Source organism: Zalophus californianus, chromosome 5 (assembly GCF_009762305.2).
Source record: "Zalophus californianus isolate mZalCal1 chromosome 5, mZalCal1.pri.v2, whole genome shotgun sequence".
NCBI classification, from domain to species: domain Eukaryota; kingdom Metazoa; phylum Chordata; class Mammalia; order Carnivora; family Otariidae; genus Zalophus; species Zalophus californianus.
Window position 1 is genome coordinate 145,798,460 of NC_045599.1, and position 26,423 is coordinate 145,824,882.

The 26,423-nt window shown below is 45.1% G+C and overlaps 1 long non-coding RNA gene across 1 annotated transcript; it reads right to left on the reverse strand.

The window, feature by feature from the left end:
* Positions 1-3,857: 3,857 nt before the first annotated feature.
* On the reverse strand, positions 3,858-26,374 carry LOC113928390. Its single transcript, XR_003521894.1, has 3 exons — positions 26,306-26,374; positions 12,244-12,454; positions 3,858-4,393 (listed from the first exon to the last, which is right to left on the reverse strand). It is a non-coding gene; the product is annotated as an uncharacterized LOC113928390 (long non-coding RNA).
* Between the last annotated feature and the right edge of the window lie 49 nt (positions 26,375-26,423).

Sequence of the window (26,423 nt, forward strand, 5' to 3'; positions counted from 1 at the left end):
GGTTCTAGAGAAGCCCCAAGGCTCTGACATATGGCTATCCCACAAACTCCCCCTGTTGCCAAGTAAACAGGCAGCGTTAGTGCTCCCTCCTCTCTCCTACCCCACCAACCACCCTGTTGGGCACCATTTCCTCTTTAAAAGTTCCTGAACGTTAAGTTTAACGGACAGGAAAAAGCAGTAGGCAAGAGAAGGGGAAGGATGGGCTAGGAGTCGCGCCCATCCTCAGATTCTCCTAGAGAGCCATTCCTCACCCCCACAAAGCCATGTACTGCCCTGAGCAGCTCTTTGCCTTGGCTAACAAATGCCCGGCCCCATCCAATGGGGGCTGCTTTGCGAGCTTGCTGGCAGGAGCCTCAGGACACATGCACACACACACACACACACACACACACACACACGCACGCACAAATACACACACACAAATACACACACACATGCACACACAGGCTCAATCACACACATGCACTCATGCATGCATGAATGTGCACACACGTGCACACACATGCTCAATCACACACATGCACGCATGCATGCATGAATGCGCACACACAGGCTCAATCACACACATGCACGCATGCATGCATGAATACACATACACGTGCCCACACAGGCTCAATCACACACATACACACACGCACACATTTGTATGAATGCACACACACGTGCACACACAGGCTCAATCATACACATGCACGCATGCATGCATGCACATACGGGCTCAATCACACACATGCATGCATGCAAGCATGAATGTACACACCCGTGCACACACAAGCTCAATCACACGCATGCACGCATGCATGCATGAATGCACACACACGTGCACACAGGCTCAATCACACACATGCATACATGCGAGCATGAATGCACACACATGTGCACATACACATGCTCAATCACACACATGCACACATAGAGACACACACACACAGGCTCACACACAGGTATAGCAACAACTTCCAGGTGACTGATGGCAGAGATGGTGGCAATAGGAGAGCCCAGCTTACTCGTCTGCTGGTAAAGCCCCAGACCAGGTTCCCGGACAGTGACTTTCTTTCTTGTTTTTTTTTAATATAACTCATCTATAATTAGTATCATTGTGACAAAAATATTTCTGAAGAAAACAAAATATTCCAATCTAAGCCTATGACTACTGAATTTAAGTAATATTCATCTGAGTAACAACTAAAAAATTTTTTTGTTTTTATTTTTTTGTTTCAAGTTGTTATTTAAATTTATGTTCAATTAAATTAAATTTAACATATAGCGGAATATTAGTTTCAGGGGTAGAATTCAGTGATTCATCACTTCCATACAACACCCAGTGCTCATCACATCACGTGCCCTCCTTAATGCCCATCACCCATCTAGCCCATCCCCACCCACCTCCCCTCCAGCAATCCTCAGTTTGTTCTCTATAGTTAAGAGGCTCTCATGGTTTGTCTCCCTCTCTGTTTTTATCTTATTTTATTTTCCCTTCCCTATGTTCATCTGTTTTGTTTCTTAAATTCCACATATGAGTGAAACCATATGGTATTTTTCTCTGCCTGACTTATTTCCCTTAGCATTATACTCTCTAGCTCCATCCACGTCATTGCAAATGGCAAGATTTGATTCTTTTTTATGACTGAGTAATATTCCATTGTATATATACACCACATCTTCTTCATCCATTCATCAATCGAGGGACATCTGAGCTCTTTCCATAATTTGGCTATTGTTGATAATGCTGCTATAAACATCAGGGTGCATGTACCCCCTTTAAATCATAAAGGGGAACCCTCTTACACTGTTGGTGGGAGTGCAAACTGGTATAGCTACTCTGGAGAACAGTATGGAGGTTCCTCAAAAAGTTAAAAATAGGGGCGCCTGAGTGGCTCAGTCGTTAAGCATCTGCCTTCAGCTCAAGTCATGATCCCAGGGTCCTGGGATTGAGCCCCACAAGGGCTCCCTGCTCTGCTGGAAGCCTGCTTCTCCCTCTCCCACTCCCCCTGCTTGTGTTCCCTCTCTCACCATGTCTCTCTCTGTCAAATAAATAAATAAAATCTTTAAAAAAAAAAAAAGTTAAAAACAGAGCTACTCTATGACCCAGCAATTGCACTACTAGGTATTTACCCAAAGGATACAAAAATATACATTTAAAGGGGTACATGCACCGTGATGTTTATAGCAATATTATGAATAGTGAAAATTTGACTTCTTCCTTGCCAATTTAGATGCCTTTTATTTTTTTTGTTGTTGTTGTTATCTGATTGCTGAGGCTAAGACGTCCAGTACCCTGTTAAATAGTAATGGTGAGAGTGGACATCCCTCTTTTGTTCCTAACCATAGAGGAAAAGCTCTCAGTTTTTCCCCATTGAGGATGATATTAGCTGTGGGTCTTTCATATATGGCCTTTATGATGTTGAGGTATGTGAGTGGAAGGGGAAGAGGGAGAGGGAGAAGCAGGTGCCTCGCTGAGCATGGAGCTCGATGTGGGGTTCCATCCCAGGACTCTGAGATCACGACCTGAGCTGAAGTCAGACACTTACCCAACTGAGTCACCCAGGTGCCCCCTGATCCCATTCATTCTTTAGTAGAATGTTCTTCAACCTCCATGTATTTGTGGTCTTTCCAAATTTTTTCTTGTGGTTGACTTCACATTTCATATCGTTGTGTTTGGAAAATATGCATGGTATGACCTCAATTTTTTACACTTATTGAGACCTTATATGTGACCCAGTATGTGATCTATTCTGGAGAATTTCCCATGCACACTTGAAAAGAATGTGTATTCTGCTGCTTTAGGATGAAATGTTCTGAATATATCTGTTAAGTCCATCTGGTCCTGTGTGTCATTCAAAGTCATTGTTTCCTTGTTGATTATCTGCTTAGATGATCTGTCCATTGCAGTGATTGGAGTGTTAAAGTCCCTTACTATTATTGTATTATTATCAATGAGTTCCTTTATGTTTGTTATTGATTGTTTTATATATTTGGGTGCTCCCAAGTTAGGGGCATAAATATTCACAATTGTTAGATCTTCTGGTTGGATAGTCCTCTCCTCTTTATTATGATATAGTGCCCTTCTTCATCTCTTGTTACCATCTTTGGTTGAAAATCGAGTTCATCTGGGGGCACCTGGGTGGCTCAGTCGTTAAGCGTCTGCCTTCGGCTCGGGTTGTGATCCCAGGGTCCTGGGATCGAGCCCCACATCGGGCTCCCTGCTCGGCGGGAAGCCTGCTTCTCCCTCTCCCGCTCCCCCTGCTTGTGTCCCCTCTCTCTCTGTGTCTCTCTCTGTCAAATAAATAAATAAAATCTTAAAATTTAGTTCATCTGATAAAAGTATGGCTATTCTGGCTTTCTTTTGACGTCCATTAGCGATAGGTGGTTCCCCATCCCCTCACTTTCAATCTAGAGGTGACTTCAGGTCTAAAATGAGCCTCTTGTAGGCCTGGACACTGACTTTCTGTCCAATATTTAGAACGTGTCTTCTAAGGTTTGTCACCAAGATTCAATAGTCATAGGCACTGGAGAAGCATAAAGATTTAACAGTGGGATCTCAGGGTGGGAAAGGGGCAGGGAGAAGGCCCTGGTTGGTAGGATTTGTCAATTTCTGTGGTGTAAATACTTCCTCAAGGCCGCTTTCAAGCTACCAACATGGCATTGCTGAAAGCCAGGTTGGGAGAGACAGCAGCACAGTCCCCTCTGACGAGCCCCATCAGCTGCTCAGCTGCTAGGGAAGCACAGTATGAATCACATGACACCAAACTCCAAGAAAAAACAGAACCAAAACACCTACAGGCCAAAGATTATTTGTTCATTTGACAATATTTACTCAAGCAAACTAAAACTACGGAGAACTATTGGGTGGGAAACTTCCTTTTGACTTTTGGCAAAATGCATAGTTAACAAATGTAGAACATCTTTCTGTGCAGAAACTGGCATAATAAATATTACTGGGTAAGCTCCAGCAGCCATCACCTTTTATGGAATTTCTGTTTGGTCTGTTTGGGTTTGGTTTAAATAACTTCAAATAGCACATGAAGTCAGAAAAGAAGAACTTACTGGAAAAGCACCCCAGTCTAAGTGAGGCCAGTGTGCAAGGATCCTGTGCCTTATGTGTGTAGTTTTGCTTGAGGGATGAAGGGTCATCCAAATCTTCGGGAATGACGACCTGGGGCAAGGAGACACAAACACCCACCTTCCCAGGAAGCCACCAAGACCTTCTGCATAATAATGGTTCTGTGCCATTATTCTGCAAAATCCTCATCAAAAAACTTCTTTTCATTCCTCTGCTTTAGCTGAGTTGTTTGCTGCCCACATTTTTATTCAGTTTTCTGAATGTAAACCTGAGGTGACTCCCAATGCAAACAGAGAAGCTTCTGTTACAGTCCATTTGAAAAACTGCCCACTGGAATAGAAAAAGAGACAGCACATTTTCGTATTTATCCAAAAGCAATGGAGCCTCAAACAATAAGTTAAGATTATAATATTCTTGAGGGAGGCAAAATTCTCAATGCCAATATAAACTGTACACTTGGTTATCTCTATACTATTAAGGAAGTATCCCAGCCAAATGAACTAAATACACTCTGGATGGCCGAGATCCTTTACAGAATAGCAATCAGAACAAAGGCAAAAGAGAGGTAAAAATAGGACACCTTCCCCACGCAGCAACCCCCAAGCAGAAAGCTCTAAAGCTATTACGAGTGTGGGTTTAACATCTCATCCTCGGGAGTTTATTAATGAGGCTGTGTGACTGGATTTATGAGGCTTCAGGACTCATACCCAGACAGCGGGACTCAGAAAGGTGAACTTTCAGCCATGTTACCATTGCAAGTGTGTGCAGGAGTGAGGACCGAAGTAGCCTCATCCTTCGGGCTTCGAGATAAAGTCTCCTTCTACCAGATCAGGAGGGCGTGGGGAGACCACAAAACCAAAGCATTCTTTCCATAGTACCCCTTTAAAAAATAAAATTCCCCTTGTGAATTGGAAAAATACAAGCATCACATTTGTGCCCTCTCTAGAAACTTCGATGCGGAGCGAACTGAGGAGCACCTGCTTTTGGGGGTAACTGGGAGTAGAAGAGAGGTAGAGGAAGCTGTAGCCTAATGTTCTCCAGAATGCTGAGGTGTGAGGGCCCTGGAGTTGATTCTTATTCTCAACATTTTGGAGCTCTGCAATCCTGGGCAAGTTACTTAACGTCTCTGAATCTCAGTTGTCCTCATCTAAAAAATGGGAATAATAAGAAGTATCATTGCTTATAATGGGCACAACCCCACTGAAAGTGTTCAGTGAGATAAACCAGGCATGTGGTAAAGACTCAGATGTTGTCAGATATCATTTCTGCTCTTCATTGATCCTAAGATGCACATTTTCCCACATTTTAACATTTCTTAGTGCATCTGACTGTCTCCAGCTTCCTAGCATTGTGTCAAATTTTAATGGCACATCTTACAATCAATGGAGTCTTGCTTTGATGAAATACGGCATTGTAATTATCAGTATTATCATCACCAGAGATTTGACCATAAAATAATAATGAGACTGCTTCCACGAGCTGCGGACAATAAGCAGCCTTATTATTTTATAATAGCACAGCAGATTTCCCAGCTAGAAGACTCTCCTGGGGGCTGCTGTACAATGGCTAAGATGGATGAATGTTGCCTTCTAGCAGTAACAGACTTTCAATAGATCTGTCTGACTTTAAGCAAGTTCAAGATATGAAAATCCACCTTTCTATTGAAAAACTAATTAGAAGGAAATACTATAAAACAGAAGAATACGAGAAATACCCATTTGGGCAGTGTTTCACAACCTTTTATTCCATACCCCCGCAATGAGACTTTTAAGATATTTTAAGACATTTTAAGACATTTTTGTCCAAATCCCTTTCCCAATGAAATTTGAATATTGAAGACATACTGCATATCTATTCATGTATTGTAGGCATATCTACGCTTTACACATAAAAAGCTGTATAAACACTGTATAAAAGAGTATGATTTTTATGCTCTCTTGAGTACAATATTGCCCTTTTGAGAATGCATGCTTTAGAGACAGATCTTAAAGGATATTTGAAATACTGTGTGACGGGAAGTTTTTATTTGCACTCAAATTTTCCACGATGTGTCAACTATGGAAAGGAAGAAACACACAGTGCACACAAGTAGCCCATTTGCAAAAATGTCCACAGTGGGTTGCCTACTCCACGGTCATTACAGACCAGTGTCTCTCTAGCTGCTTTTTGGACCACATTACCCAAACACACCAGGAAGGTGGCACACGTATGAATGAGATTTGACTATTTATAATGGAAGAAAACTTGCCTCCAAGTTAAGTAGACTTTTTTTAATGTGCATGAGTGCTTATCTGCCCTGTGACAAATAGGCATGGGTGACAAGTAGTTCGTTCAAATAACAGTTAGTGGAATTATTTCTACAAGAGCTCTCAGTATTTTTATTCTTATCTCACACTGTTATTTCTCTAGTAGCTGAAATCAGCATCCTGGTCAACAATTTTCCTGAATATTCTCTACAGGTTATCCCCAAGGGCAGGATTCTCTGCATCGCTCATCTCCTTGCCCCTGGGCAGGCTGAAGTTTCCTGGACCCCAGAGGAAGGACACTTGAAGCAGCACAAATAACTGCTTCCTGCTTCCCACTTCCTGCTTCCTGCTTTAGTTTTGGCCAAAAGTCCAAAGCAGCAGGAATGATGGACTCCTGGCACCTCTGCCTCAGAGTAGATGGGAAACCCAGGCGGAGGCTTGGATAGAAGATGCACAGAAGGTTCACAGGCGATGAGCTCTGCAGAGCTGGAAATCTTTACCCAGAGGGAGGGAAGAATAGGGGCTAAAGGAAGGTTAACAAGGGGCCCCCCGGCTTCTGTGATGGAAATGAAGGGAGGGAGCCAGGGGAAGGAAAAACAGGAAGGAGGTGGCCAGCTCACAGGGCAGAGCTCCAAGGAAATGGTGGGCTCCAGTCCTGGACTGCAGCAGAGGGAGCCCAGCTGCCCCCAGCCCAAGCTTGGGGACACGTGCACAGAAGCCTGGACGCAGCCACAATGGCCCACGAGTGAACCTGACCCCCATGCAGGGGCCACGCAGGAGCAGGCTGGGAGGTTCCTTTGAGGACTGTTCCAACCCAGGGTAAGATTTCAGAGGACCTGAGGCTGGGCTCAGAGCAGCACCCACACCCTCACCCCGCTGCCCAGGAGATAGGCCATTCAGTCTGCCAATGCCTGTTTAAAGAGGCCAGGGTCTTCCACTTCACAAATGAGATTGTTTGCCTAAAATGTGGAAGGAAGGAGGGAAGGAAGGAAGGAAGGAAGGAAGGAAAGGAGGAAAGGGAAGGGAAGGGAAGGGGAAAGAAAAGAGAGCCTGCAAGATTTTCCACCTCAGTTAGGGTTCCACGCAGGGAGTTGGGATCTTGAATGTGGCCGTCAGCCCCTTCCTACTGAGCTTCAGGAAACCGGAGACCCGGTAAGCGCCATCTCTCCTCCCAGGGTCTGAGGGCCTCTTGCCCCTTGGGATGACGGTGTTTGTTCTGATACGGATCCCATCCCTGGCTGTCTCCAAGCCTCATTCACGGCTCCTCTCTTCCCGTGCAGTGGCCTGTTGGAGCCCCTGACTCAGTGGGCAAGCTCGGGGTCCCCAGGAATGAGAACTCTAGAGGCTCCAGGAAAAGGTACCATCTTGCATTTCTGGATAGAGTCCCAGGCCTAGTACCCCCAACCCCAATTTTCCATCTGACCGGTAATGACACTCTCTTCTTACTTGGATAAGTGGAGGAGACCCAGGATGAAGAGGGCTGGAAGGGGGAAAGTGGGCCTTGCTGAGGAGATGAAGGGCAGAGATACAGGAAGAAAGACCCCTTGCTCAACTCCACAACTCTTCCTGGCTCCACTTTGCTTCCATTGATGCTCACATGATAGAGGTGCTTTCAAACAGGTCATTTCATACCCAGTATCCACAATCATGCACAACTCAACAAGAACACTGGCAAGAACCACTCATAATTTTCAGTTGGTTGAGTGCATATTTAATTAATTCTAATTCCACAATTGGGGTGAATCCAAAATTTATTTTGCATGATCCTCACCTGGCAAATGATGGGAGGTGACACAGGTAACACGGTGCTGACATAAAGGTGTGTCAAGAGGATGTAGCTCTGCTTATGGTGCCTAAGCCAGAAACTGGAAAGACTAGCATTGGAGGAACCTGGGAGGAGAAGGCTCATGCACACATATGCACATGCATATGCACACACACGTGCACACACACGTGAATGCACGTGCACACACACCTCATTGTCCTGTCTACTTTGAACACTGCTGTTATCACAACCTGAATGTACGTCATTGGTTTACTTGCTTGGTCAACAGAGTCTCTGGTGGTGGGGCCCAGTTGACGCACCATTAGAACGTCCCCGCGAGCCGGAAGCTTGTCTGTCTAGTTCAACCTCAGGATCCCCAGGATCTAGAACAATGCCTGGAACAAGAGTCCATCCCTGTTGGTGAGAGAGGGAGGGAGGGCTCAGCAGCCAGGCATCTGTCCCATGGTAAATGCTGAGACCAGCCAGGCTGTACGGCCACACTCAACGCGGTGATGTCAATCTCTTCAGTCCTTCGGGAGGCCAAGTATGAAACCACAAGTCTGGGATGATAACCATCTCTCGAATTCTGAAGTTATCAAAGGGCAACTACATAAGCTAAAGTAAGACACTAAGATGGAGGAAAGGAAAGTCCTTTCTGGTTTCAGATACACAAGAGACTTGCAGGGAGGGAGAAAACCAACACACCATTGACAGACCCTCGCTGCTGGCTTGCTTGCCATGAGAGGCCTACCTAAGGGGGGAAGTTTGATTTTGGCACTGCCCCGTGAGCTGGAAACATGGGGAAGGCTCCCAGCAGTAGGGCCTTCGCTCTGTCTGGAACACTAGGGCTTACATGCCTCGGTTTATAACTTTGCTCTGGTCTATAGAGTGGGAACATGCTCTTTAGGTTGACACCAAGTAGGCATAGAGTTCTGGCTTACTTAATGTGTGCTTAGCCTCTACTCTGATACACTTACACAGAAAGGACAGAAACTGTGTGTCATCTGCCTTGATGAGACACTGTACCCAGGTAGCTGGGAGATTTTGGTTTACCACGAGCATAAGCCAACACCTGGAGCAGGATTGTGTCCAAACCCAGTTCCAGTCTACACTGGGGACAACACTTGAAGGTGCACATCAGCAAACTGGAGACGTCCAAGGAGAGGTGGCCACTGCGGTTAGAGGACTCAGGGTGTGTCACCCAGGAAAGAACAAAGGTATGTACCACAGAAAAGTGAACGCTTGGAAGGGCCTAGAAACCTTCTACAAGCTTCTGACAAAGAGGAGGAATACAGTCACTCTGCCCCCCCAAAAAGGACAAAGGAATTAGACCAAGGGCATAGGGGAGCAAATACTGGCTCAAAGCAAAGGGACTTGGGCAACAGTTAAAGCCTCTGACAACTGAATATATAGCAGAAAAAAGCATGGTGTTTGGCACCATTCTTCTACTCCATCTACTCATGATGGGGCCTTGGGCAAGTTAGCTAGGTTCTGTAAGCCTCAGTTTTATTGTCTCCAAATTGGGAAATGTAACAACGTCTTCAAAGTTTGCTATGATGGTTAGAATTAAATACTGGGTATTATATGCAACTGATAAATTATTGAACACTACACCTGAAACTAATGATGGCTAATGAATATGTTGGCTAATTGAATTTATATAAAAAAATAAAATATATAAAATTAAATAGTATATGTAAAACACTTAGCACTGATAGTAAGTACCCCAAAACATTAGCTCTGATCATGTTAGTATCATGGGATGCTCATGACATAGTCATCTATTATGGAAAGGGATGCTGTTATGGGTCGAACTGTGTCTCCCCGAAAAGGATACGTTGGAGCTCTAACCTCCAGTGTCTCACACTAGGACTGTATTTGGAGACAGGGTCTTTACAGAAGTAATCCGATTAGACTAAGGTCATGAGGGTGGGCCCCAATCCAATATGACTGGTGCCCTTATCAAAAGGGAAACTTGGACACAGACACGCATAAATGGAAGACAGGGGGTGCAGAGACACAGGGAGAAGATGACCTTTGACCCCCCACAGAGAGCAGCCTGAAGCAGACTCTCCTTCCCAGCCTCAGAAGGGACCCACCCTGCGGACAGCTTGATCTTGGACATCCAGCCTCTGGAACTGGAAGAAAATAAACGTCTGTGGTTTAAGTCCCCTGGTCTGTGGTTCTTTGTTACCGCGGCCCTAGCAAACTGAAACAGGTCTCCACTCACCAAACACGAAGTGGCTCTCGCGGGGGGCGGGGGGGGGGGCGGGCAGGGGGCTAGACCAGATTAGCATGTTATAAATAGACCCTGGGCCCCACCACCAGAGACTCGGATTCAATTAGGTCCCAACAGGACCCCAAATCTGCATTTTGAGAAATAGCCCCAAGGTACCAAAAACAGATGCTTGGTTTAGAGCCTCTGGTTGGACAAGCCTCAGAGTATTCTTCAGCTCCATTTGCCATCCACACGAAGCAAAACATGAGAAGGAAAGGTGTGTGTGCCCACATGCGTGTGTCCGTGTGTGTCCGTGTGTCCACGCCTGTGTCCTTCTAAGCATATGTCCATATTCAGAAAGGAGCTTCATTGCAAGAGTCCACAAATGTAAATGAGAAAAGGTGAAGAATGCAAGTTGAATGGATTTGTCTTTGCCCAAATTGGCTTCCAATCATACCCAAGTAGCCCCAGCGGCAATCCTGCCTCTGCCGCCCTCACGGCTCCAGCTGAAAGCCTCCGAGCATCCCCGGACACTGCTGCCACCTGACCCAGAGCAGCCACGGGGCCCCAGGGCTGCAGCGGAGCAGGACCAGCCGGGGCAGCCACAGCAGATCAGGGCCCGCTGCTCACCGCTCCTCTGCCGGACCACGGCGGGTTCTGGGAGCGACCAGAGCACCGGGGCTGCTCCACAGCGTGCATACAGATCAAAGTGTGGATTCTTACTAAGTCCAGATTGTACTTGTGGTATGCCATAGGTTCATTTTCCAAGAAAGAACTAGCAGCTCAAAACAAAGTGAGCATTTTCTGGCATGTTGGTTTATATACATATTGGCCAGTTCGGATATACTGAGACCATTTTCCCACATGAGCTATGGTATCAGCTCTGTGCATAAAGGTAGGTGGAGATCCACCTGCCACATCCTGCCTGGCCCCAGAGCAGAAGGCTAACCTATGCCAGGACACATAGGCTAATAGGTGGGGACATCTGAACTCAAGGAAAATAACAGTATGCTTGGAAAGAGCACCAATTTACCTGCTGTATTGTATGAATGGAGGTCTCTGTGATGTGTCCCACATAACCGACCACCGTGATCTGCACGTAGGCGGGCAGGCTAAAGCATGTTGTTTGTGAGACTTGTGCTGCATGAGTGATCTCAGGAGCCTGGTGAGTTGACATTAGCTGGCCTCCAGGTCAGAAATAGCCCTTCTGATCTGGACGCCAAGAGGTGTAAATCTCGCCTTCCATCCCCTCCGGCTCCAGGCTGCGCTGGCCTTCCGGAGTGGAATCTGGGAGGGAAGGCAAACACACCTAGCCCATCACCCTTAAAAATCTCAAGACACGATAACAGAAATGCAGCTCGCTCCAAACTGCACGTAGGCAAAGAATTGTTTAACTTCAGACCCCATCATTTGCCCTACAAAAAAGACCCGTATGGAGATGGTCATTGGAAGTCACACCTGAGGTGAGGATGCTCCACCCAGGCTCTCAATTGGGACTCCAGCCTGGCTGTCTGCACAGGGGGTTGGTGGGGGCTTCCCCAGCTAATGAGGGGGTTCCCACAGGGCTTCCCCAGCTGATGAGGTTGGATGTGGTAAGCACCTGATCTGATGTAATTCTGTCTTATTCTTTACTGCTTATGGTTGCCCTCATCTGTGCACAGATTTCCCTTTTCTTCTGTTTCCATTAGATTTTTATAACATCAATAAAGTGTTTTTCCCCTTCAAAACTGTGAGTACAGCTGCTGTGAATCTTGTCTTCAGAACACCTGTGTAATATTTTCCAGTTTCATTTAACTTAAAGCAGACTGAAAAAGTTATATCCACCTAAAAGTTTTATCATTTCCTAGTTCAGCTCTGGTGAACTTTTTCCTCAGTAATAGTTACCTATAGCTGCATAACAAATTACCCCCAAAATGTAGTGGCTTAAAACAACAAACATCTATTATCTCACCATCTTGGTGGGTAGGAATCCAAGGTGGTTTGGCTGGGTTCCTGGGGCTCAGAGTCTCTCAGGAGGTTACAGGCAAGCTGTCAGCCAGGGCTGGGCTCTCATCTGGTGTGGGGGCCACGAATCAGCTTCTAGTTCACTCACATGGCTGTTGGCAGGGCCCAGTCTCTAGCCCATGGGTCTCCTCACAGGACTGCTTCATGGTCTGGCTCTCCTGAAGGTAAGCAAACCAGGGCAGCAAGAGAGAATGAGAGACAGAAGTCACAGTCTTTTTATGACCTAATCTCAGAAACAACATCCATCACTTCCGCCACATTCTGTCCAGTAGAAGCCAGTCATCAGCTCCAGCCCACAGTCAAGGGAAGTGTGTTATACAAGGACATGATCCCAAGGATCAGGGGATGGGGGGCGTTTTCTGGGAGGCTGCCTCCCATATTTTGACTCAAAGAAGAGTTTCAACATGGCCCCTAGAACAGTGTCTTCCTACATTCACCCATAAACTGTTCTTTACAGCTCATATCACCACATCACAGGTAGGAAAGATGGCACTCCCTGCAAGGATCTACCTATGTCATGTTTCTATACACATAAGAAATAAAGGCTTAAAAATAAATCATGGAAAATCCTAAAGTGGTCCATTATCAAAATATTTACTGGGTGACAAAGCTCTTTGCTTCTACTTTTTTTTTCCTGCAGTATACAGGGCTCACCAAACTTAATTGCAAAGAACCAGACAGTAAATATTTTTTTACTTAGAAAGCCACATGACCTCTGTCACAACTACTCAACCTTGCCATTGTGGCACAAAAGTAGCAATACGCAATATGTAAGCAAATGGGCATGGCTGTGTTCCAATAAAACTTTATTTACACAACAAACATCAGGCAAAATTTTACTCCCAGCTTGTAGTTTGCCAAGTGTGCAGTATAAAATAGCCTATACTCTATTTGAGAATAAAACAGAAATTAGCAATAAAAATACAGTAGAACTAGCATGTTACTATTTCTGACAAAGGCATTCAGGTGGCACATGTCAGGTGACACATGTATAAAATGCTTCATCATAAACACATGCAAATAATATTGAGTCCATATTGGCAATCACCATCCAAGTAGAGAACATATGACCTGCGAACTCTCCTGTCATCTAGAATATTAGTAGTTGTGCAGCTGTTGAGTCAATGGGGTGAGAGTGGAAGGTCTGAAATGAACTAAAATATTTATTTTGCCATCCTAATGATGAACTTCTACTAGTCACCTTGAACAGGACTTCCATTCATTTCTTTTGTTTAATGACACAACAAAAGAACATTGGGCTGACCATGAAAATCCCATCTATTGGGCGGACATAGGTAATCTAAATGAAAGGAAAAGCTCATAAACATAATTTCTGAACCCGAAGTGAAGATGGAAGAAGAGGCTTCCTCATACGATTTTTCAAGTCTGAGCATCTGGAAAGTAGAGCCAGACCAGCCACCAGTTCAAGGGAGTTGGATGACATTATTTTCACCCATAACTGGTCCACATTCCTGGAGAAATTCCAAACAATGGGCTGAGGGCTCTCAACCCTTACCTTCTATTTCATCATTGTCACTGCATTTCAGAAATCCCAAACATTTAAACTCCATGTGCCCCCCGGTTCAGGACTTTTTCCTCTTTATAGGAGGGCAAGAGTGCGCAAGAGTCAGCAGCACCACCTGGTACCGGTACTCCGGGGAAGAAGGGCAGCCATCCGCACGCCCTCCTTGTGCCTTGCATGGTAGTCTGTAAGTCCAACTCATCCGTGGCCCCCTGGGATGGTACAGAGAGTTGTTTGTAATCGCCATGCACTGCTACATATAATCAGTCAGCGTCTTCTCCTCCACAGTGATCAAAAATTAATTTAGAGAGATTTAATTTTTAAAGGAACATTGATGTGATATTCATAAATCAATGAGCTGACTATTAGACCTCCTAAGTGTTATAAAATCAGCTAATGCTCCTTTGTGCAGTGAACATCATTCTTAATCATCAATACCATTAGATATGGTTTCTCTTAAAAGGCCTTAGCCAATGCATCTCAACATGCAACACTCCCTTTCTAAGCAATCACATGAAAAAATAAGGAGAGATCAGGAATTCGAAAACTGCTGTGGGCTTTGACTTCCTGGTAGGTTATGTACGGTTCCCTAAAATTATAGGGGAAAATTACATGTTGGGTGATTCTCAAACTTTAGCTCGAATCAGAATCCCCTGGAAGGCTCACTAAAGCACAGGTTGCTGGGCCCCACCGGAGTTTCTGATTGAGTGGATTTAGGGCGGGGTGAGAACTTGCACTTCTTTACAAAGTTTCGGGGGATGTCGATGCCTCTGGAACAGGGACCACACTTTGGGAACCACTGCTCTAGAGAAGGAGTCTGCAAACTTTCTGAAAGGGCCAAATAATGAATATTTAGGCTTTGCAACCCAGCCATGTCTGAACCCTGCCTCTGTAGCAGGAAAACAGCCATAGATGATACACAGATGAATGCAGGTGGTTTTGTTGCAGTAAAACTTTATTTACAAAAATAGCTGGTGGGCTGGAGTTGGTCTGTTGGCCACAGTTGGCCCATCCCTGCTCCAGAGGATGAAGGATTCCCACCGCCAGGCATGCCCTAGCTCCCAGGGCCTAAGCAATGCCTGAAAGGGGTAAGGGGTATACAAAGACAGTCTCTCCCACCCCATGTTTCTTCCTGAAGGATCTTACCTGCAGAGGCACAGAGAACCAGGAATGACATGACACCTGAATTTTGTCTTTTAAAATGTGTCCCAAGGAACTCTATGAAGTATTTGTTCAGAAAGAACCCAGGATATTAACATTGCAAAGCTTCAGAAACTGGGGAGTTGTTCGGCATTTCAGCCTGCTTTAGAGGAGAACGTCAGAAGCCTACATCTGTTGCTTGTCCCTGTGCACAATTTCAGCCTCCAATGGACTACAGCGTAAGCTCTGAGAAAGCTGAGACCTTACCTTCAATTTCTAGAAAAGTGCCTGGCATTGGGTAGGTCCTCAGAAATAGTTGTTGAGCGAAATAAAGTATATAAAATCAATAAACCCCTTCCTAGTCTTGAGATTTCCAGATTGACCCTCAGAGCCTGGTAGCGAACTGTGCTTCCCCTGGGATGGTAGAACGGGACAGGGACCCCAGGAGGGATGTCTTCCAGGATCACCACATGAGCTGATGATAAGGACGGGGCTCCCTTTGGTCTCTCAGCTACTGTAGCAGACCCAGCTTGCTATCTAGAGTCTCAAGGAACGCTCAGTTCTCCAGCCACCTCAGTGAAAGTTGGAGAAGTTGGAAATGAAGCCCAGGGAGCCTGGGATAAAAGCAGAGAGCCTAGGGAAGTGGATGGAGAGAGGCTGCAGTGAACTTCGGTTCTGATGAGATGGGACAGACTTTAGTACCAGAAGTAAACAGCAAGGGAAGAAGAGGGGGAGGGAGAAAGGGGTGGAGAGCAAGACTTCCCATTATGTAAAAAATCCATTACAGGCAGTGCTTTTTATTTATGGGCAATTTGTAAGTGTGCAAGGAGGAAACACTAGACCCCAAGGTCTGAGAATCTTCTGACAAGCTAGAGAATTTATGTAAGATATATATATTCTATGGTGGTGGGTTAAACTGGTAGAAGGCCAGTGAGGTCATTTTGCAGCTTGAGTCATTAACAGTAGGCATAATAACGCTATTCCCAGCAACAGGTAGGTTTAGAACCTGATGCAATTCTTGCTGTTACAGAAGGTATGAGGTTAAAGGGTTACCTTCACAATGAATAAACAATGGATAACAGGAGTGTTCCTATCTCTTGACATCAAATTCCAGAAAAACCTGTCAGAAAGGATCAGTAACATTTTAAGATAGGTAACAGGGCATAGTGAAATTTAATGTTACTTAAGGTCTTCTCAGCCTGATTAGTCAGTTAACAGGGCTCCTTATTTAGCTCGCTGGGTTGGAAATGCTCTAGCCCCTTCACCTTATTTAACAACACCCAGAAAGGTCTTTTAAAACATAGCACCTGAATTAAAGTGGCTTGAGACCTAAGGATGTTTCATGTTCTCTGAATCAAATCTCAAATGGAGATTGAGGATGAAACGGTTGTAGCTGAGTGTATGAGTCAAGGTTCTCCAGAGAAACAGAACCAGTAGGATGTCTCTCTGTCTCTCCATAGATAGATAATAGGTATATGGATAGATAGATAGATGATAGAGCCCAAGAGAAACAGAAAGACGGAGAGTGAGACAGAGATTTATTTTAGGAAACTGGCACGTGCAATTACGGGGGCTGGTGAGTCCAAAATCTGCAGCCTAGGCCAGCAGGTTACAGACCCAGGGATGAGTTGCAGCTTCAGTTTGAAGGCGGTCCTTTGGCAAAATTCTCTCTTCCTCCTGGGAGATCAGTCTTTTATCTATTAAAGCCTTCAGCTATTTGGATAAGGCCCATCCACATCATGGAGGGGGATCTGCTTTACTCACAGTTTACTGAGTTAAATGTTAGTCTCATCTAAAAAACACCTTCACGGGCACCTGGGTGGCTCAGTCGGTTAACTGTCTGCCTTCGGCTCAGGGTATGATCCCAGGTCCCGGGACAGAGCCCTGCGTTGGACTCCTTGCTCTTCGGGGAGCCTGCGTCTGCCTCTTGCTCTGCCCTTCCCCCATCCCCACTCCTGTGCTCTCTCTCTTACTTTGCTCTCTTTCTCAAATAAATAAATAAAATAAAATCGTTTTAAAAAATAAAATAAAGGGCGCCTAGGTGGCTCAGATGGTTAAGCGTCTGCCTTCAGCTCAGGTCATGATCCCAGGGTCCTGGGATCGAGACCCGCATCAGGCTCCCTGCTCCTTGGGGAGCCTGCTTCTCTCTCTCTCTCTCTCTCTCCCTCTCTCTCTGTCTCTCATGAATAAATAAATAAAATCCTTAAAAACATAAAATAAAATAAAATAAAATAAAAAGCACCTTCACAGAAACATCTAGAATCATGTTTGACCAAATATCTGGGTACTGCGGCCTAGCCAGGTTAACCCACAAAATGCACCATCACACGGGGTCATCCTCTCACAGCAGCCCAGACAGAAGTTCAGCCCTTGGTGGGTCCAGAGCTTCCCTGCTTTGCCTCCTTTCAGAGGCCACTGGTGCCCTCTCCTTAATCCCATGAGCTCCGCCGTATTCCACAAATGTTCCAATAACTATTCAGACTAGGTTTACCTTTCTGAAAATAATAGAGAGAAAAGAGGAAGGGAGAGCAGAGGGGAGAAAGGGAGAATATCATCCTCAGGTGATGAGGAGCAATAAATAAGCCAAACCCACCCAAGCCCGGCCCAGCATGTTACTTTCTGCTATCTGTGGGTGTGATGTCACACCAAGCTTCACCTTTTCCATGGACCCTACAAGGAATAGCCTAAGTGTAGCGTTTCTTTACCTAAACCCTCCATGGTTCTTTGTTAAGAAGTTGAATAGTCATGTTGTAAGTTTCAAGCAAGCTCCTGAAGTTTGTATATTTTCTTTCATCTTTTCCATGGCCAAAGGCAGTTTATTAATTTATGTCAGTAAAAAGCTCTGAATGGTGCCCCAGAGGGTCCCTCCAAGCCTGAAAGACGGACTTGAGATTCGTTCTTATCTGAATTAATCGCAATTGTATTTCCTAAGCTCGGACCTTTTCCTAAAAATTGAGCAAGAGCAGAACTGGCTTTCCTCAAAACATGGTGAGAACCAGGATGCCCTCCAAAATCCTTATATACAGCCTTCTTCAGCCTGCAGTCATATACAGATACTTCAGCCCAAATGAAAGAATCAATTTTCTTAAATCACTTCACTGGGAAGAAAGACAGCTTAAAAAGAAACCCAGGTAATTTCAGCAGGGAAATAGGCTTTAAGTTTGTTGGGGAACTTATCTGCCATCTCTAACCTCAGAATAGTGAGAGAGAATGAAACTCACTCCCTCTCACTAGTGAGAGAGAGAGAAGTGCCCAAAGGTATCTTCCAGAATCATGGACATGTATTTGCTTATTGATACAGGCTCATCACTTGAATGTTATGACGCAAATAACCTAGGAGCAATAAATAAGCCAAACCCACCCAAGCCCCTGTTCACGCTGATTCCTAAGAGCTGAAATCACCAATAAATTAACTTAAATCCATAAAATAACAATACTTAAAGCCCTTTCTATCTGCAAGGTAATCCAGGTTAACATCACCTATGATAAGTCATATTGATAACATGTGCCCTTGAAATTATGTGATGAAAATGGCATTTCACTTCTATGGTCTTCCTTCTAAAAACCCATGACTCCTATTTAACAATGAGGGAAACCAATAGACAAGCATAAATTGAGGGACAGTGTACTAAATAAGGTAGTTAAGAAGAATCCTTATCTATTTTTTTCTGGAAGCCAGATGTCATACGTGGTATCTTCTAATGCTGACAGGATTATTGAGACAGGGTTATTGCTTTCTCCTTTGGACACTGCTCTATTATTTAGGTTTTCTAAAGTACATTAATTTTATTTTTTTAAATGTATTCATAAAAAGTGCTTCTTACATGAAAGTAGCCAAAACATCTACTATGTAGTAGTCAAAACATCTATGCCTATTGAGGTAAGTCACAACACACAGCTTTGGAAGGGAAAGAAATAGCCAACAAGCTCTTTGAGATCATTCACCATTCCTCACTTAAAACCTGTCAATTGTTTTTTTCTGTTTCTGTGAGAGATGCCATTCGAATTTTGACAGGGATTGCATTGATTCTATAGGTAGCTCTGGGTGGTGGGGACATTTCAACCATATTAATTCTTCCAATCTATGAATATGGGCTATCTTTTCATTTGTTTGTGTCTTTAATTTCTTTCATCAAAGTCTTATAGTTTTCATTATACACAGATCTTTCACTTGGTTATTTAGATTTATTCTGGAGTCTTTTATTGGTTTTGAGGCTATTGTGAATGGGATTGTTCTTGAGGGCATTATGCTATGTGAGATAAATCAGACAAAGACAAATACTGTACAATATCATATGTGGAATCTAAAAGAACTGAATCATAGAAACAGAAAGTAGATTGGTGGTTACTAGGAGCTGGGGGTTGGAGGAATTGGGGAGATGTTTAAGAGTACAAATTTGCAACTAGTAGATAAATACATTCTGGAGATCTAATTCATAGCACAGTGATTATAGTCAATAATATATCATAAATCTCAAAGTTGCTAAGAGACTAGGTCTTAATTGTTCCCACCGCACACACAAAAATGATAATTATGTGACCTGATAGAGATGTTAGCTAATGCTAAGGTGGTAATCATATCGCAATATATTAATGTATCAAATCAACATGTACTTGTACAATGTTACCTGTCTCGGTGTTTTGAAAAGCCTGTGAAAACAGCTATTTTGGAAAACTGGTGTCTATAAGACTATCAAAACTCTAAGATTGCTCAAACTGCCTTTTTGAAGGCAAGCAGCACAGCAGGAGGGCTTTGTGGATCTGGAAACAGCTGTGGTAAGCAGGGAAGCCCAGACATGGGGCGGTGGGGGGGCTGCGGCCATCATTCAGGAAGACAATCCCGCACCACCCTCCCATCGGACGGGGCTGGCCCAGCACCTGCGAAGCAGCTCAGAAGAGGGAGCCCCTGAGTGTCCACCTCCTGACCTGGACCACCGCTGGGGAATGCCAGATGGCATTACAGTCCAAGCCTATTGTAGGGCTGACATCCCCAGTAACGATGGTGTGGTGGTTGTTTTCTTTAACCCAAATTCTTTTTTATTCTTAATCTTAAATCAATATGTGTCTAAACAATGATCCCGAACAGCAATCTTCAAAATGCGGTCCAGGGACCTCTGGAGGCTCCCTATACGCATTCAGAGGAACTATAAGGTCAAAGCTATTTTTTTTTATACTGAAATGCTTTTTGCTTTTTTCCACTTTCACTTCCTCTTGAGTGTACAAGGAAGCATTCCAGAGGCTACAAGACGTGATACTGCGGGAGACTGAATGCAAGAAGCCGAGATGAGAACCCCACTGTCTTCTCTTCAGCCAGACTTTAATCCAGGACCTCCTGGTCCTCTCTTACCTTTCCGTGCTCGCCCCACCCTCAAGTCAGACAGGAGGAATCACTGTTTTGGGCACACAGACCATTACTTCCCGCCTCCAGGCTTCTCCTCTGCTATTCCTCCATAGGGTATGGCCTCCTTCTGCCTCCTGTCGACGGGAAAGGCATTCCGCTCAACCTGCAAAGCTCGACTCCATGTCCCCTAACCCTTGAAACCAGTTCATTATCACCATTCCTACCCATCCACAAATCACTGGGAACCTCATATTGTTCCAGAACATTCATCATGTTCTGTCCTGTATATATACATGTACAAGACAGACAATTGTTCTGTCTTGTGTATGTATATCTTGAATAGTCATCACGTTCTGTCATGTTTACTTTGCCGTTTCTCTAAAATCTCTAACAAGTAATCTGCTTTGGGTAGACTTGTATTTAGTTCCTTAAAGTTTACCCAGCATCTTCAATATGCTATCACATACACTTCTTATAAACTTTCTAGAAGGGTGCATTATTACTCCCATTTCTTAAGTGGAGGGAGGCATCGAAACTCAGAGAGGATGGCATTTCCCCGGTGTCACACATCTGTGTGATCAGGCTGGGTCTCAAACCTTCATGTGGAGACCCCAAGACCAGCACTCCGCCATTTGTAAATTCTCCTTCCCAGGCCAATCCCACGTGAAAAGTTTGAGCAGAGGCTCATGGCTGAAAGGCTGAAGCAGCCCCTCAATGTCCTGTTTGTCTTTCATCTCTAAAAACGATGTACTCACCCCTGAAGAAACCTGCAAATTTTTTAACGGGGAAAGGGTAAAATAATGTCCTAGTACCACTGAATCCTGGATAGATTAAGAAAAAAGAAAAAAGCTAAGCAATATATGTTGTTCTTCAATTTCAGACTCCCTTGAGATGACTTTATCTTGCTGAAAACCTCTTTATTCTTGATGTCTTTGTCATGTTTATTTTTTATACTTAGAGCAATTCAGATACCCTTGTAAGAATTTTATATAAGGAGATAAATGCTAAGACTAATATTGAAGAACTATTTGAATCCCTGAGTAAGATTCATGTTATCGCCTCCACTATGGAACTATAATCCCAGAATGTGGATGTAGCTTTGCACAAGGTCAAATCATGACTCTGTGAAAGAGCCAGAAACAAAATTATCCCCGTCCCCACCCCACGTCTCTCCACTAAAACACACTTTTCATAAACAGGCTCCACAGCATTTGCAGCTCCGTGGGAAATCAACATTCGTGGCTGTAGCCCACTCATCTTTTTTGCAGTTTCTATTTCTCACTTCTAAATACAGGTAAGAAGAATGTGTTGCCAAGATTCAGTCTGGTCATTTTTTCTCCAAATATCCTTAGCTAAAGGATAACCTCCTATGTGACCAAAACTGACCTCCATGTCCTTTATTAGCTGTTGAATTACTTTTGAAAAATGACCCAAAGTGCTTCTAGATTACCCTGTGACTGACAAGTCGAAGCCCAATGAATCCCAAAGGATTCCTCGTGTGTGTGTGTGTGTGTGTGTGTGTGTGTGTGTGTGTGTGTGTGTGTAAGACACGTGATAGTCTATTATTTTTATTTGACTCTAGGACATGCATATTCTCCTTAAGTACTGTACATGTATGTGTGAGGGTGTCACATGAATTATCTTTAAATTAATATTCTTTAAAACCTCCATAATATAATAAGAAATCTCTTGGATGTTACAAAGTCAAGAAGGCTGCCCTCCCTTTCTGAGCAATAACAACAATGGAAGAGAAATGCTGTGTAGTGAGTCAGAATATAAAAATCCTCATCTGTCAGACAAACAGCGCAAGAAGACAGAACTTATGGGCCAGTCTGGAATAAGGAAGCAACGTTCATCAAACTGATTGATAGGTGGGGTACTTTCAATACACCCTAGGACAATTCACGTATTTCCTGAGTGCTAATGAAAACTCCCTTCACAGTAGCAACACTACATAATACAGGATGTTACAGTTTACAGAGCAGGACGGTGACAAGCACGGGGTTCTCTCGGGTCTCCCCCATATCAGCCACTGATCCCTGTGCTTGGCCTTTCACAGGCTGGGTTTCTCCATCAGTGAGGATGGAGAAGCCCTTGGGTCTCAGGATCTTGTGGACAGCTAATGTGACCACGAAGAGGTCAGCAGCCTGTACGCAGCACTTAATCCTGAATTCACACCAGCCCTGAGGAGGTGTGTTCACACCTCCGATGTATCGTGCAGATAGACACATGCTGAGAGAGTTTCAGTGCTGGAGCCCAGGGTACAACACACACACGTGGAGGAGAGGATCTGCACTTTCTGTTCCTTCTTCGAGTACTTTTTCCGGTGCTCACAGTATTCACATTCAGAAGTATCTTACATTCGGCACCATTTTTTCCAGCACCGTTTGGGATCGGACAAGTCTACTTAGAGAAGAAGGGGAAACAGCTCACAACACTCTACTTAGAAGGCAGCCAACAGTGGGAGAAAATGGGATTGGGGCTTCAAAAAGCCAGCTTCTGGTCCCAGCGTGGACTCAAGACTTGTGTCCCATATCAACCCAACAATCCTTCCTTCTCCCTTTTGTTTACTTTTCTTTTCCTTGGTAAAAGAAGTGAAACTGCCTTGTTCTCAGAATTAAGAGTGAGCTTCAAATGAGATTAGTCACTCAGCAATTCTAATAATACGTGGGTGTGCATGGCCACAAAGAAACCTTCCAATGGGCAGTGCCTGACATTTATCCTCAGCATCTGGGACTGGTGAGGCTCCACACACCCGCACGTACACATACACACACGCATACACAAACGTGTGCACAGTGGAAGTAAATGGTAGAAAGGATACGTGGCCATCTGTACTGATGGTACCTACACAGTAGGTGTATTTTCATTCTCTGTGTAGTCCTTACTGGCTGTTCTTCATTTTGGTAATAGTTGCAAGAAATTAAACGTATCCATGCTCTGGGATTATGGGGGAGAATATCCACAGAGTGCTTTTTATGTGCTCACTTTGGTTTTGGATGCTGCCCACGCAGTGGGCAAATTGGACAAGGTCTCTCCCCTTGTGGGGCTAACACATGATTTGTGTTACAGTCAAAGGAGACAGAGAGGTAATACCCAGAAGATGGGTGAGGAAATTTGGATGAGGATGAAATGCTATGAACACAAAGGAATGAGAGTCAAGTACCTGGGCTGGCTCCTTCAGGTTTGGTGGGCAAGTAGGCCCGATGGAAAAGCTGACTCCAGATAAGAAGGAGTGAGTCATGCAAGAATCTGTGGGAGATGGTTCCGGGTGGAGGAACAGCTAATGGTAAGGCCCAAGGGAAGGACTGGATTGTCACACTAAAGGAGTATCAGAAAGGCCAGGGTGGCCAGAGGGGTCATGAGACATGAACTCCCAGAGGCAGGCATGGCCCCCATCATGCAGGGCCTGGGAGGCCATGTGTGTTGGGGGCTGCATTTGGCTACATGTAAAGACATCAACCACGGGGACTTGATCTAATAGGGGTTTGTTTTCCACACAACACAACAGTCTAGAAGTGAGGTCCATTGCTCTGCAGAGCCTCCGCAGAACCTCAAATCCCACATGCCTCTGATCTTTGTGCTCTGCCACCCTTAGCCTTTGGCATGCTTACCTTTAGTTGCCTCATGGTTGCAATAGGATTGCTCTGCCTTCCACTTCTTGTCTGAATTCAAGGCAGTATCAACAGTGAAGTCAGGGAGAGGAAGGGCAGTCTTCATATCAAGCATGCCAAAATTTTTTTTAAGATTTTATTTGTTTTATTTGGGGGGGCAGGCAAAAGGAGAGAAAGAACCTCAAGCAGACTCTGTGCTGAGTGTGGAGCCTGACACGGGGCTCAATCCCACAACCCTGAGATCATGACCTGAGCTGAAATCAGGAGTCAGACCCTCAACCAACTGAGCCACCCAGGCGCCCCTCAAGCCTGCAAAATTTTGCCAGTAATCTCCCAACAAACTCCCACTTACATTCCAGTGGCAGAACTTGCCCCCCACCCCTGGCTGCAAGGGAGGCTGGGAAACACAGGTGGTTTTTCCAAGCCAAGATGCTTACACGACATCTTCTTCAATAGCAATGCTATTGATTAGGCAGGTACCCCACGCTGTAGTTTGGATGCTATTCTAGGTAGCAAAGTATTATGGGGTAGGTGGGTGAATCAGGAATTCTGCTTTGAGTAAGTAAAACTAGACGTGACAATCACACTGGAGTGTCCCAGTGTAGTCCCAGAACGGGGCTTAGGCAAAGATATGGATCCTCTGAGGCCTCAGGGCAGCCCAGTGGGGCCACCAAGGCCCCTGGAGAGCTTGACTCCCTCCTCAGAAACCTCCTTCTTTTACTCTAGGATTCCCTAGGATGGCACACGTCACAGGATAGAAAATATCACTCCTCTTAACATGCAACTTTATGTACCATTGAAGGCAAAAATGCTGCCAATTAAACTATAACACGTTTTCCAACCTAGAAATTTTATACTTCTTAGAAATGGTTCTTCCGGGCTTATTAAGACATGAGTTTTTAACCATATAGTACTCATGCACATACATAAAAAGGAAAATATTATACAATTAATTGGTTGGGTATCCTTAAAGCTTCTTTCCATTCAGAATCCAAATCAATAGTTGTCTGTGGATTTTCTCACTCCGTTCCATTAAGAGTGTAAGTGATGCAGCATCTCTTAAAAAGAGCACTCTACTATTTATTTTGGATTTTCTAAGCTGCTGACACCTGTCTTTGAGTTTTGATGTGAATGAATGAATGTAAGGGATGACAACTGTATCATGACTGCCGCCTGGCCAACAGCGATTTTGCTATTATACTGTTGAAATGTGGGGAGAAAGCCCGGGACAAATGGGTAGAATGTGCATTTCTATGTGTGCTGTGATGCAGAGTTGGGCAGTGCTCCTTAGACATCCAGAGGTCAAGGAAGTAGCCTGAAGCTTAGTGAAGGCACAGGGGTAGAGAAATGGTTTTGCAGATTTGGTATCCTTAAGCATATGGATGACAGTCATACCCGTGGGCCTGTAGGTGACCCCTAGAGCAAAGTCCAAACAGAGAAGAAGGCTGGTGCTGAGCCTTCTAATACCCAAATGTTTACAAATCTAGAAGAGAAGCCAACACACCTAACAGAGTTAGCAGCCAAGCGTCCAGCCAGAACACTGATGTCAAGGCCGGGATGTGGCAACCCTGAAGCTAAGGAGGGGGACGGTTGTCTAGGTCAAGTGCTGCTCAGAGGTCAAGTAGGTTGAGAGTGAAGAGCGGCCACTGGATTGGGCAGCATGGAGGTCATCAGTAACCTTGACAAAAGAACCTTCCCTGTTTGGGAGCAGCCTCTGTACAGCTGGAGGATCACTAGATGGATTGGACTGGACTGAGGGATAAGAGGGAGTGAGATGCTCAACCTCTTTGATCAGTTGTATTGTCACAAGTAGATGCAGAGCCAAGAGAGATGGTAGTGTTTCCTTTTCTAAAGACACTGGGCATGTTTGAACGCTAATTCAGCAAGGCGGGATTGATGGTGCAGGAGGGGATATCTGTAATTGCAAAGCGCTTGAGGAGGCGGGAAGGATGCGAACCAGGGCACGGGAGCGAAGGATCAGCTTTGGACAGAATCGAGATCCACCGCGACAAGAAGACAGCACACAGGGGACACAGACGCCACAGTCCTAGAACTCTGTCCAGGTCCCTGGCTTCACAGCTCTTTCTCACGAGCGGTACTCCCATTTGCAGCACCTTTTAACAAATCCCTCCAATCCTCGGGCTCCCGATCGGTCCCACCTGGGGGTCTCATTTCCGCACGTGATTAATCGCTCCAAGCGTGAGCTGGACGAGGGGATCTGGCAGACGGGCGGGTCCCCAGACCACCTACATCAGCCCCGGGGGGCGCGCCACCGCCGTCACCGTCCATCTGGCGGTTGGTAGCGGGCGGCCCAGGAAGGTGCCACCCTCCTGCCGAGCCATTTCAACCTCCGCCAGCAACCCCTGCCAGCATCAGCCCCGCCTCCTCTCACCACAAACGCCCAGCCCTCGCTCTCCTTCCTCCTCCCGCGCCCCGGGCCACAACGTCCAACGTGGCGCTGCCGACTGCGCAGGCTCAGCACACAGCGCGCGCGGGGGCCGGAGGGGCGG